The sequence below is a fragment of the Stomoxys calcitrans genome, chromosome 2 (genome assembly GCF_963082655.1).
Source record: "Stomoxys calcitrans chromosome 2, idStoCalc2.1, whole genome shotgun sequence".
Lineage (NCBI taxonomy): Eukaryota > Metazoa > Arthropoda > Insecta > Diptera > Muscidae > Stomoxys > Stomoxys calcitrans.
The window spans coordinates 189516090-189526143 of record NC_081553.1 but is presented as its reverse complement, the minus strand read 5'-3'; positions in this window follow the sequence as shown (position 1 = coordinate 189526143).

Sequence of the window (10054 nt, the reverse complement as noted above, 5' to 3'; positions counted from 1 at the left end):
AGCAGAGGACATTGTGGTTATAGGACTTCTGGTCATTACTCTACTCGAGCATGAGTAGAGTGAGAAACCAACAATTTTGGCTAACAAGGAACTATCAATGGCAATTCAATTTCTACAAATTATGCTAACCATACTCGTAACATAAAATTGGGATAAATTTGTAGTATCTCTTTGTAGGTTAAATTTAAGATGAATTCACGTATGGAGATTTTGAACATAGCTAAAAATGAAATGGACTGGCAATAGTTTAGACGTTATCAATAAATTTCTTAGTTCTGTGTAAAGACCAATAACTGACAAACACCAAAGACTCGTTCTTTTGAATTCTGAGGAATGAAATTTGCTCTAATGAAAAAATTTTATTAAACTTTTTTTTTGGAAAAAAAAGTTGATTGCAATTTTATTTTGGGGACATCGTCTTTAGGGAAAATTTCATTGAAATTAAAACTTAAATTTTTTGTTGAGAAAATTAAGCTGCTGTTTTGTCTTTATGCACAAAACGGAAAAAATAAGCCACAAACGAGAAAGGATTTTAAGTTTATTAGTCTGTCAGCCGTTTCAATCCCCGTACCGGACGGAATACTCTCAGCACTTTAGCAGAAGAATCTCAAAATTACGCTGACATAGCTGGAAGAAAATTTCCATTGCATGTCACGCTGAGTGTGAAGGTTCAAAACCTCGTGCTAATCAGCCGTGTAAACTTCTCTATTAAAATGATACCGCTCTGCGATAAGCCATTCGGACTTGGCAATAAAAAGGAGGACCCATATCATTGAGCTTAAACTTGTATCGGTTAGCACTCATTGTTGATGCGCAAATCTGCATTTTTTACCAGATCCACTACAGTGGTCCTTGTTTTCAAAGCATAAAAAAAAGCCACAACACAGCCTGTCACCGTTTGTCTCAAAACATGGGAAAGACGGTTTGACCTAAAGAAAAACTGATACCGCATAACTTAAGTGAGGAACAACATGCATTCCTCAAAATAAGGTTATTGGGGATTCAGTGGCTGTGTAGAGCAGATTTTCATATGGTAGCTTCCCTGCATTTTAAGAAGCCTTTCAGCATCCTCTAAGCCACAAGGGGTTTCTACTAAAGGAAGAGTTATCAAATAGGGAGCGGTGACCATAGAAACCCCTTAAGGATGCTCTTTCTCTCGGAGTATATGGAACTTCATTATAAACTAGGTGCTGATAGTTGGGGGTTAAGTTATGCCAACTATAACTGAGACGTATTATGGATAGATCATCGAGGAGACTATTAAAAATGGATAAATATATTAACCACATTTCTTCAAAATCCATGCACCTAAGCCAGTAATCGGCTTGTTGTGCGCTCTAAAAACTATAAAGCAACCTCTAAAAAGAAAATTTTAAGTTAGGAATTCCGTGCTACTTAGAAAATTCTTAACTGTTTTTAATACCTCTCCCCTAAATTGATTCATGGCTGGTATTGTGTTTCCACTTAAGTGCCGGTATCTGTCTCTCGCCACTGCACTGCCTGATATTTTAGTATTTGGATTATTGCTTCTCCTAGTCTTTCCAATATTGAGAGATGCCGTGATTGTCTCGTTGTCGGCCCCCTGTTTGTTGGGCGGTGTTGAGTCACCTGCCACTGCATGGCCTGATGTCGCAGAATGAAAATTTCTGCCTATCCTTGTCATCCCAATCTTGACAAAGACAGCTTTGCTCCCGTAGTCCGCCATGGCTTTAGTCTTAGCCAAACTTGTCACGGAGACTTGATCAATGCCAACCACAAAGAGAGTTGCTTCCTCCTTCTTCTCCCTGTGGAAGACCTCCCACTTCTCGGCGACCAAACCTTGGTTTTGCTTGCCCAAGAATCCCAACATGTGTTCCCTGCGCAAATTTACTTACCCCATACCTTGATGAAGACCGTAGCCTTTGTGAGCTGGGGGATATCCATTTGTCTCACCAGGTCGAGCTTTGCGCCTTCCCAGGGAACGTGAATACGTCTGACGAGCTGTTTGACGGTATGTGACGCAAAACGCAAAGATGTCCCCTCTAAACTCGCAGCTCATCATTTGTATGGGTGGACCCTCTACATAGTCCCACACATGTTAAAAAATCCGATCGTTAACCGGTTCCTCCACTTGGGACCGATGATCAGGTGGAATCCTACCAGACGCACAGCCGATATTGATGACTGCATATGTCAGCTCATCTCTGTTGTGCTTCCTTGCCACTCTGGCGTAAGAGAGCGGCTCCTTTCCATTCTCAGCAACCATCTTCCCCTTCCGTGATGGCTGTGGCCTCCTTTTGGAAGTCACAGACCTCCATGAAGATTCAAGGGCCGTGCGCGCTTCTTTCGTTCCTATTCCAATTTTGTCCACATGCGTAGGACACTGTCTGGAATCTCCATTACGGGATGGCTGGCATGGTTTTCCCAGGGTACTTGAAAGCGGGGAGCTCATGGGGGAGCTTTTTATACCCTCCACCATAAGATGGGGGGTATACTAATTTCGTCATTCTGTTTGTAACTACTCGAAATATTCGTCTGAAATCCCATAAAGCATATATATTCTTGATCGTCGCGACATTTTATGTCGATCTAGCCATGTCCGTCCGTCTGTCCGTCCGTCCGTCTGTCTGTCTGTCGAAAGCACGCTAACTTCCGAAGGAGTAAAGCTAGCCGCTTGAAATTTTGCACAAATACTTCTTATTAGTGTAGGTCGGTTGGTATTATAAATGGGCCATATCGGTCCATGTTTCGATATAGCTGCCATATAAACCGATCTTGGGTCTTGACTTCTTGAGCTTCTAGAGTGCGCAATTCTTATCCCATCAGAATGAAATTTTGCACGACGTGTTTTGTTATTATATCCAACAACTGTGCCAAGTATGATTCAAATCGGTTTATAACCTGATATAGCTGCCATATAAACCGATCTTGGGTCTTGACTTCTTGAGCCTCTAGAGTGCGCAATTCTTATCCGATTGGGATGAAATTTTGCACGACGTGTTTTGATATGATATCCAACAAGTGTGCCAAGTATGGTACAAATCGGTCCATAACCTGATATAGCTGTCATATAAACCAATCTTGTGTCTTGACTTCTTGAGCCTCTAGAGGGCGCAATTCTTATCCGATTGGAATGAAATTTTACACGACGTGTGTCGCTATGACTTCCAACATCTGTGCCAAGAATGGTTCAAATCGGTTCATAACCTGATATAGCTGTCATATAAACCGATCTTGTGTCTTGACTTCTTGAGCCTCTAGAGGGCGCAATTCTTATCCAATTGGAATGGAATTTTGCACGACGTGTTTCCTTATGACTTCCAACAACTGTGCCAAGTATGGTTCAAATCGGTCCATAACCTGATATAGCTGCCATACAAACCGATCTGGGATCTTGACTTCTTGGGCCTCTAGAGGTCGCTATTATAATCCGATTTCCCTGAAATTTTGTACGACGGATCCTCTCATGACCATCAACACACGTGCTTATTACGGTCTGAATCGGTCTATAGCCTGATACAGCTCCCATATAAATCGATCTCTTTATTTTATTTCTTGAGCCCCCAAAGGGCGCAATTCTTATTCGAATTGGCTGGCATTTTACATAGGTCTCCAACATATAATTAAATTGTGGTCCGTGACGAACCATATCGTGATATCGCCCTAATAGCAGAGCAAATCTTTTCTTTTATCCTTTTTTTGCCTAAAAAGAGATGCCGGGAAAAGATCTCGACAAATGCGATCCATAGTGGAGGGTATATAAGATTCGGCCCGGCCGAACTTAGCACGCTTTTACATGTTTTGCCTAAAACGAGATGCCGGGAAAAGAACTCGACAAATGCGATCCATAGTGGAGGGTATATAAGATTCGGCCCGGCCGAACTTAGCACGCTTTTACATGTTTTGCCTAAAACGAGATGCCGGGAAAAGAACTCGACAAATGCGATCCATAGTGGAGGGTATATAAGATTCGGCCCGGCCGAACTTAGCACGCTTTTACATGTTTTGCCTAAAACGAGATGCCGGGAAAAGAACTCGACAAATGCGATCCATAGTGGAGGATATATAAGATTCGGCCCGGCCGAACTTAGCACGCTTTTACTTGTTAGTAATAGCCTCGTCTTCTCACGATCTGGATCCCCTCCACAGCATTTTCGCCGTCCTACCGACCGTTTCGCTGTTCCGCAATGTTGAATGCGCATTCGTGGCCCACTCCCTTAACTCGGACTGCTTCGACCCGAAAGGCTTTGGGTTAACCAAGTTTATTGACGGCAGTCCTCTGGCCTTCACCGCCAAATCGTCTGCCCTTTCATATCCCCTTATTCGGTTATGGCCCGGCACTCAAACGATGCGGATTGTGCCCTCCTCAGAGAAGGCGTTAATCTCCTTTTTGCACTGCAAGACTGTTCGTGACCTTACCGTCCTGGTTGTTATTGCCCTTATGGCAATTTTACTGTCGGTAAAGATGTTCACGGAGGCCACCGTAGCGCAGAGGTTAGCATGTCCGCCTATGCCGCTGAACACCTGGGTTCGAAAAAATTTTCAGCGGTGGTTTCCCCTCCTAATGCTGGCAACATTTGCGAGGTACTATGCCATGTAAAACTTCTCTCCAAAGAGGTGTTGCACTGCGGCACACCGTTCGGGCTCGGCTACATCATTAGGCATTATCTTAAATCGGACTGCACTCATTGATATGTGAGAAGTTTGCCCTCATTTCTTAGTGGAATGTTCATGGGCAAAATTTGCAATTTGCAAAGATGTTCACACTCGACGTCCTCACGTTAGCACCACGCCACTTTACGCATTTCGTGATCGCCCGGATCCCCGCCTGCAGAACCGTACTATGGTCAGGCAGTCTAAAACAGATCTCAGTCCCTGGGTTCTCAATGTAAACCCCCAGGCCCACTCTGTCCTCTAGCTTTGATCCATCCGTGTAACATGATACCAGGGTTCCGTCAACCCAAGACTATGCCGATGGCAGAAGTGCCTCGCACTCGACTTCAAGTTTCATCTCAGGTATCCGATGGGAAACATCTTCCCTTCCGTCTAGGTTTCCTATCGTCGCCTCGATTATACCGCGATGGTATGAGCTGCTCCCATCCTCAATCCATTCTCCCATCGCCTTAAGTCTCATAGCCGGAGTGGCTGCCTCACACTTAATCTGCATGTCCATAGGTCGGATATCTAGAATAGTCTCCAGTGCCCAAGTGGGCATGGTCCTCATTGCTCCGCCTATGCCAAGACAACATGTTCTCTGAACCTGTTGTATGGCCCTTACGTTGCACTTTTTCTCCACCAAACTAATGAGGCTCCTGTAGAGCCAGTGCACTATCCTCGGATTCAGGCCCCATTTCGAGCCTACGGCCCATCTACATAGTGCCCAACATCTGTGAGCCTTCTCAGGCTTCACTTTGGTGATAGTATGATACAGTCAGCCTGTTTAGGACTACAAGAGTGAATCCAGGCACGTTGAGAGTTGTGCACCCATTACCCTATGCAAATTGCAAATTTTTTTGCCCATGAACATTCCACTAAGGAACAGGGACAAACTTCTCACATATCAATGAATGCAATCCGATTCAAGTTTAAGCTCAATGATAAGGGGCCTCCCTTTTATAGCCGAGTCCGAACGGCGTGCCGCAGTGCGACACCTCTTTGGAGAGAAGTTTTACATGGCATAGTACCTCACAAAAGTTGCCAGCATTAGGAGGGGAAAACCACCACTGAAAATTTTTTCTGATGGTCTCGCCACCATTACCCTATGTCTTCTCGCAATTTTGAGGCAGTGTCACAAAAAGTGCCTGACCGTTACCAATTCATTCACTGCCTCTCCTTGGGCTCAGAGCGAGGCCAAGGACCAGATATTGTAATAAGCAGTCAGGACTCCTATCAGCAGTTCAAAGCCATGCTTTCTCACAACTAGGGTAATTGCGTCTTGTCCAGCTCACGCCTCATTCGCTCAATCTTGTAGAATACATGCCCCCTAACAAGAAACTCGCACAGGTGTGGGCTTACTGAATCCGTTGCCTGAGCTGCGTTAATCAACGATTTATTCCCGACTTGCTAGTCGACCACTTCGATCCTCCATCTCTTGATGGCACGGGACCGAGCAAAACATGATAGGTTTTCTCATAGTTCGACGAAGCCCATTGCATCTTCAAACGAGGCGTGATCGCACATGCCCAGACGCCAAAGCTTTCAGTGCCACCTGTTTTGCCACATATATCGGAGTAGTCTGATTAGGCACCACTCCCACACCGACCTCCGTCTAAGAAACGGATTCCAAGCAACTCAATGAAGACTCCTACTTGTGTGGTTCCATCTAATTGAAGTCTTGCACTTTTGCACTACGCTACACTTTTTCTCCACCGCAGTCCACCAAACTACTGAGGTGTAAGTAAGTATTGCTCTCATCATGCTCCTGTAGAGCCAGTGAACTATCCTCGAATTCAGGCCCTATTTCGAGCCTACGACCCAACTACATAGTACCCAAAATCTGTGAGCCTTCTCAGTACGCTCCTGAATGCGACACTTCCAATTCAGTTTGCTGTCCAAGATCACACCTAAGTATTTGACCTTGTCAGATATCGAAATCATCTTATTGAGGAAACGTGGTGCGTTAAATTGGCCCACCTTAGTCTTCCTCGTGAACAGGCATATTTCAGTCTTCTCTGGGTTAACATTTAGACCTCTGGGTCTAGTCCAGTCATATGCCATATGGAAGACCCTTTCGACCCTTCTGCATAGCTGGTTCGCATCCTAACCCCTTATAAGTATTATAACATCGTCTGTGTAGCAGACGGGTTCAAATCCCTCCTCAGTCAGCATCCGTAATAGGTCACCCATAGGAGTGGCGATAAAATGTCCCCCTGTGGCGTGCCCTGTGGCGTGCCCTGCGCCAGTTACTCCCTTATATTTATGCCATGGGAGACACAATTTATACACCTGTTCCTTAGCATATGGTTTATCCAGTCTCTAAGGACCGGGTCCACCCGGTACTGGTCTAAGGATTGGATCAGTGTGTCGCTCCGCACATTGTTAAAAGCCCCCTCGATGTCAATGCATACCGCCACTGTGTACGCTTTGGCATCGAAGGATTCTTCTATTTTACGCACAACTGCGTACAGGGCAGTCTCCACCGACCTTTCCTTGATATAGGCATGCTGTTTGTGTTTGAGCAGTTCGCTGGATTACCTAATATTTATCATGGTGTCCACAATACGTTCCATCCAGGGTTTTGAGTAGAAAGGACATAAGGCTGTAGGACTTTGATGTCGCATAACTTGCCTTGCCCCGGCTTAGGTATGAACACCACCCTTGCCAGGCTTTCGGAGAATATGAAAGTCCTAGGCAAGCTGTGAAAAATTTGACCAGACGAGGCGCCAAATAGTCTGCCTCTTTCTGTAGTAAAGCCGGAAATATTCCATCAGGTCCGGGTGACTTAAATTTTTTGAAGCTCCTCAAGCATTCCTTCAGCATAAGTTCTGTATGTATAAACCTTCGATCATTCCAAGATTCAGGTGTCTCCGTGAGTCCCTTCGTATCCTGTGGAAAATGGGTTTTCATCAAAAGCCTCAACATGTCCTCCGTTGTCTCTGCTCTCACTCCCATGTCGTCTACTAACGTTTCATTGTGGACATGGGGTTTTGAAAGAAACTTTTTTACCTTAACGTCGACCTTCGCAGAAAAGCTTCCAGGAGGCACGTTTTGCCGCTCTGGTAATCTTATTGTATTCCTTGAGCCGTGTGTAATACACATCCCAATAAACTTCCGCTTTTTTACGACGTACTCTGTTAAAAAGTCTGGGGACCTCTTTCCCCATATAACGAAACTGCACGGTCATCCAGGGGTTTTCTTGGGCTGATTTCCTTTTCCGAAGAGGACAATTATCACCGAAAGACCCCAACAGTGCAGTCGTAATCTTGTTGTCATTGTCGTCAATGTCTTCTATGCTTGGACAATCTAAATTATCTTGCCGAAGTCTTCGTCTGAGTAGCCTTCCGAATTATGTCCAGTTGGTTTTCAACTTATTCCGGAAGCTTATCGGAATCGGCGCTGGCCGTGCTATTCTAAACCTAATGAAGCATTGGCCAGAGAAAGAGTGTTCCATGGAGACCCTCCAATCCTGAACCTCATCGATCAGATTTTCTGAACATATCGTCACATCTCCTCGGCCGAGTACCAGCGTTAGCATGGGCTTCTTGGGAGTAGGTGATGGTATCATCATCGGCTCCCTGTTCGTTGGGTTACATTGAGTCTCCTCTCGCTGCGCTGCCTAATTTTTCAATGATAGGATCTTTACCTATCCCAGTATTCAGAATCTTTAAGTCGGTGATGGGTCCGTCGTCGGGTTCCTGTTTGTTAGGCTGTGTTGGGTCTCTCGCTACTACACTGCCTGATATTTTAGTATTAGGATCATTGCTTCTCTTAGTCTTTCCAATATTGAGAGATGCCATGATTGTCTCGTTGTCGGCCCCCTGTTTGTTGGGCGGTATTGAGTCAACTGCCTCTGCACGGCCTGATGTCGCAGAATGAAAATTTCTGCCTATCCTGGTCTTCCCAATTTTGAAAAAGACTGCTTTGCTCCCGTAGTGCGCCATGGGTTTAGTCTTAGCCAAACTTGTCACGGAGATTTGATCAATGCCAACCACAAAGAGAGTTTCTTCCTCCTTCTTCTCCCCGGGGAAGACCTCCCACTTCTCTGCGACCAAACCTTGGTTTTGCTCGCCCAAGAATCCCAACATGCGTTCCCTACGCAAATTTACTTACCCCATCCCTTGATGAAGACCGTAGCCTTTGTGAGCTAGGGGATATCCATTTGTCTCACCAGGTCGAGCTTTGCGCCTTCCCAGGGAGCATGAATACGTCTGACGAGCTGTTTGACAGTATCAATACATTCCGTCGACGCAAAATGCAAAGATGTCCCCTCTAAACTCGCAGCTCATCATTTGTATGGGTGGACCCTCTACAGAATTCCACACATGTTAAAAAATCCGATCGGTAACCAGATCCTCCACTTGGGACCAATGATCTGGTGGAATCCTACCGAATGCACAGCCGATATTGATGACAGCATTAGTCAGCTCATCTCTGTTGTGCTTCCTTGCCACTGTGGCGTAAAAGGGCCGCTCCTTTCCATTCTCAGCGACCATCTTCCCCCTTCCGTGATGGCTGTGGGTTCCTTTTGGAAGTCACAGACCTCCATGAAGATTCAGGGGCCGTGCGCGCTTCCTTCGTTCCTGTTCCAACTTTGTCTACCTCCGCAGGACACTGTCTGGAATCTCCATTACGGGATGGATGGCTTGGTTTTCCCAGGGTACTTGAAAGCGGGGAGCTCATGGAGGAGCTTTTTATACCCTCCACCATAAAATGGGGGGTATACTAATTTCGACATTCTGTTTGTAACTACTCGAAATATTCGTCTGAGATCCCATAAAGTATACATATTCTTGATCGTCGCAACATTTTATGTTGATCTAGCCATGCCCGTCCGTCCGTCCGTCTGTCTGTCTGTCGAAAGCACGCTAACTTCCGAAGGAGTAAAGCTAGCCGCTTGAAATTTTGCACAAATACTTCTTATTAGTGTAGGTCGGTTGGTATTGTAAATGGACCATATCGGTCCATGTTTTGATATAGCTGCCATATAAACCGATCTTGGGTCTTGACTTCTTGAGCCTCTAGAGGGCACAATTCTTATCCGATTGGGATGAAATTTTGCACGACGTGTTTTGTTATTATATCCAACAACTGTGCCAAGTATGGTTGAAATCGGTCCATAACCTGATATAGCTGTCATATAAACAGATCTGGGGATTTGACTTCTTGAGCTTCTAGAGGGCGCAATTCCTATCCGATTTGGCTGAATTTTTGCATGACGTTTTTTATTTTTACTTTCAACAACTGTGTCAAATAAGGTTCAAATCGGTTCATAACCTGATATAGCTGCCATATAAACCCATCTGGGATCTTGACTTCTTGACCCCTAGAGGTGGCAATTATTATCCGATATGCCTGAAATTTTGTACGATTTTGTGGATCCTCTCATGACCATCAACAAACGTGTTTATTATGTTCT